Below are 4,458 nucleotides of genomic sequence, written 5' to 3'. Positions count from 1 at the left end.
AAAAAAAAAAAAAAAAAAAAAAAACAAAAAAAACAAGAGGAACTATCTCTGGAACCTCACAGCCCCACCCCTTCCTCCCCAGGATTTCCCTCCCTCCCCCCTCCTAACTCGATTCCAGGTGAGCTCTCTGGGAATGGAAAGGCAGCGGCCCTGTGCCTTGGGCGGGTGTGGGCAAGAAGCTGATGTAAGTCAGCAAGGAGAGGGGAGGAGAGGAGAGGGCCTCAGGGCCTCCCCACCTGCTAAGTGGGAGGAGTCTCACCTGCCAGGGTTTGAGGACTGATGGAGATAGGAGATAACGAAGCAGCGACAGGGCCACCAAATCTCCGCAGGTGGCAGCGACATCCCCAGGGAGGGGCGGGGCCGGGGGGGGGCGCTGGAACCCACCTGCAAGCCCTCCACTCAGCACTCAGCTGTCCCCCCCTACCCTGGGCGGGGTCAGACCTGCTCTGCTGGGTGGCCTCGCGCAGGTCCTGGCCCCTCTCTGTGCCTCTATTTCCACATCAGCAGAGCATTTACGAGCACCTCCTATGTACTTGGCCCTGGGCCGGGCTGGGGGCAGGGGGAACCCACGAGGCGTGCCCGGTCCCATGGGGCCACGCTCGGGTCTTGTCTCCTGCAGCACCTGCTCTGGGCTCCCTGGGATGAGCTGGGTCCACAGAGAAGCACACACGAACTCACCTCAGGGCACCCCTCGAGACTGCCAGTTGCCCGGTCCAGGGTGGCACGGGTGTGCCCAGTGCTGGACACACAGCGGTGCTGCAGCAAGAGCCCCCCCGACCCCAAGCCACCTGGCGCCCCAGACAGAGCCCCTCACCTCGGCCACTGCCGGGTGCACTGCAGGACCAGGGCCGGGAGGAGCACCCTGTCAGTGTCACAGGGCCTGGGTTGGATGCCACTCTGCCAGCCCCCCTCGGCTACTGGGACAAGCTGATCCTCGCCTCGGTTTCTCATCCCAAAATGGGAGACGGTGGAGAGGCTGAGCACCAGGGCCCAGAAGCCTCGGAGGGGCCGTCCGCCCACCCCCCCCCCACCCCCGCAGCCATCAGTGCGTCCGCCCCAGGGTCCCACCCAAACAGGCCTCCCAGTGTCCAGCCGCTAGAGCTGACCTCCTGTGTGCAGGCCACCTCCCCTTCCTGTCCCCGGCCCCGAGTACCTTCCTGTTGTTTTCTATGGTGGGAACACGTGTTGGGGGAAAAAAACAACTTGGTTTCTCTGCTCCGAGGTCCCTGCAGCAGCTCTGGGCCACTGCGTACGTGTGCAAACGTATGCGACAATCCACGTGGGTGCACACAGGCGTGCATGGCGGTGGGTACGTGTGTGGGGAAAGTGTGTGCACATGAGAATGTGCAAGCGCATCACAGGTGTGGGTTGGTACAAGTGAGCGTGTGTGTGTGCACCTATGTGCACGGGAGCACGTACGTGTGTGTAGGGGGGTGTGGAAGAGCGTAGGGGAGTGTGGATGAGTGTGCACGTATTCCTGGGTGAGCACGTATGTGCACGTGCAGGGGAGTGTAAACACGTGGGGCATGCATGTGCCCCCGTGAGCTTGTGTACGTGTGTAAGAACGTGTATGTGCCTGTGGGGGCTGTGTACACATGTGGGTGTACCCTCTGGCTCCTGAGAGCACATCCTGTATCTCTGACCTCGAAGCCAGCTGTCTGTGTCCCTGGCATGGTGCTGGCCGGCCCCTGGGGCTCACAGCAAGTGTCTGTCTCTTTGTTCAACTGCCTGAGCGAGATGTGAGCACAGGTTCAAGGGGGGCGGGGGAGTGCAGGAAAGGCGGGCCACGGTGGCCAGGGCAAGCATGAGGGTCAAGGGGGACCTCTCTGAGCAGTGTCATGCAGACAGACGCCTGGAGGGTGAGCCGGCAGCCCAGGCAGGAGGCGGGTCAGGTGCAGCGCAGAAACAGGGCTGGCAAAGTGGTCGGGGCGCTGCGGGAAGGGACAGTGGTGGGCGATCCGGTGAGAGGCGCAGGCGGGCTGCTCGTGGGGCCCCTGAAGTCTGCAGGGGTGCAGGTTGCTTCAAGGGGAACAGGGCAAGAGGGGTGCACATTTATTGTGCATCAGTGGGGCCAGCTCTGAGCGGGGCCCCTTTCAGGCCCTGCCTTACACCCCCCGCCCCACCTGCCCCTACACTGCACAGCCAGCCATCTCTGCTGCTGAAAGGAGGGTGTCCCAGGAAAGGAGCTTCAGGGCCGGCCCCACCAAAGGCAGGAGCGGCCCCCCAGCCTGGTGGGGCCAGGGAGGAGGCCCACGCCCCGCCCGCTGGCACCTGTTCACTCCCCATTTGCACAGATACCAGCTAGGTCTCAGGAGCCCCAGTAACTCCTCCCTGCTGGAGACCCGGTCTTCCTGGGCCTTGGGTCCCCCCCATAACAGAGGGAGGAAAGTTTTTTTCTAATGTTTATTTATTTTTGAAAGAGAGAGACAGAGCATGAGCAGGGGAAGAGCAGAGGAGACACAGAATCTGAAGCAGGCTCCAGGCTCTGAGCTGTCAGCACAGAGCCCGGCGCGGGGCTCGAACCCACGGACTGTGAGATCATGCCCTGAGCCGAAGTCGGTGGCTCAGCCGACTGAGCCCCCCAGGCGTCCCGGGAGGAAACTTTTGAACAAGGAGCTTCCCCTGGGACTTTGGTGGCTACGACCCGAGGAAGGACAGCGGATGTCCACACTGGGTGGACCACACCTCCTGGGCCTGTGACCTTGGGCAGGCCATCTAGCCTCCCCGGGGTCGTGGGAAGGACGAGGCTGTGCTGTGCTGCAAGGGCCTGGCACCAACAGGCCTCACGATACTTCCCAGGCCTGTCCGCTGCCTGAGGTGAAAACAGACACTTCCTTACAGCTCAGGACACAGCCCACAGCCCCCAATACATGTAGCCTGAGACACACAGACGTGGACACTGAGACCCACACGGGAGAGACGGATCCACGGTGACAGAGAGACCACAGAAACACAGAGATCGATGGAGGGAGAGACACAAGTGGGCACCCGTGTGCACCACTCCCGTGCATCTCTGGGAGCCGCTTTCCCGCACCCAGCGGCTCCCACCCCGCCCAGGCCCCCTAAGCTGAAGGCCACCTGGGAGGCCTTGGATAAGCCTCCCAGCCTCCCAGCCAGGAGAGACGCTCAGGGGCCCGTCCAGACGCACTCGGTGTCCCTAGGGTGAGGGCGTGGGCGGCCCCTGGGTCCTTTGAGCAACACCCTCGCTTCTGGGTGGAGGCCGAGGAGCCACTGTCACTTGGGGTGAGGCGTGGGGCTGCCGGGGATGCCCTGGCCTCCTCCTCAGGCTCCAGGGCTCACGGCAGGGGGGGAGGCCCCCAGGGAGAGTGAGGTCCCGCCCCTCGGGGCCGGGGTCACAGTACAGTGGGCTCAGGGCCGACTGCAGTGGGCGCTCAGTGGTGAGCTGGTGGCATCGTCAGCGTCATTGTGGCTAATACCTTGGACTCCTCCTCACCTGGGGTCCCGGGCCACGCAAGGGGCTTGGATAAGGGCTCTCCCCGTGGGCTGGGGTTAGAAGGGCCCCGCCAGAGTTGCTGTTGTCATCCCCCACGGCCCCCCAAAACTGAGACCGGCAGAGAAGCTGGGCCCAGAGAGAGGGAGCAGGGAGGGGAGGCCCGTCCTTTGCCCTTGCCTGCCCAGCACTGACCCAGGGACCCTCCACATCCCACCTGGGGGGCCAGGCTCCTGCACGGAAGGCCCCGGTGCCCCCCACGCCCCTCCTGGCCTGTCTTGAGGCGCATGGAGCCTCTTCCGGGGTAGGCCTGGGACTTGGGCATGGCAGGGTGGGGGTTGCTGTTGAGCCTTGCCTCAGGCAGGGGGTTCTGGGGTGCCCCCTCAGGGACCTGCGGACTCGCCCCTAGCTACTCAGGCTGCCTCCCGCTGGCGGTGACCACTCTTCCTCGCTGGCCCTCGGTCTGGCCCGCTGGCAGGGACTACCCAAGGTAGGCAACATCCAGAGGGTGACCACAGGTCTCCCTAAGCAAGGAGGAAGTTCAAGGGGGACGTGTTCGGGGAGGCACAAATGTTTCCAAAGCTCCAGGCCAAGGGAGGGCCTTCACTCCATCTGTACCCACCCAGCCCTGATTCAGAGAAATGGCCCTCCAGTAGCAAGTCTCCCCCACTTGCCAGAAATACCCCTAGTGTCTGCCCCCTCCCCCTGGGGCTATTTATAGACTTGCAGACAGAGATGCCCAAGGCTGTCTGGAGCCCAGGGGTGAGGTCTGGGCAGACATGTGGGTTTCGGTCATCCACCCCAGGGGGGTGAGAACCGCCTTTGCGGCACACACTCATCAGGAAGCCTGCTTAGGATGCGGGATTCTTGCCCCGGAGGAAACCAACATCCCTGCAGAGGGGCTGAAATGTGGGAAGAGCCGCTGGCTTGAGCCCCCTCTTGCCCCTGCCCTGAGGTCCCCCTCCAGGTGGCCATCCTCCCTGTCGCTGATCACCCAGGAAATACAC

This window comes from Herpailurus yagouaroundi, unplaced genomic scaffold (genome assembly GCF_014898765.1).
Source record: "Herpailurus yagouaroundi ecotype Mexico unplaced genomic scaffold, PumYag 141, whole genome shotgun sequence".
NCBI classification, from domain to species: Eukaryota; Metazoa; Chordata; class Mammalia; order Carnivora; family Felidae; genus Herpailurus; species Herpailurus yagouaroundi.
The sequence above is the reverse complement of the archived record's forward strand: the minus strand, read 5'-3'. Positions refer to the sequence as shown.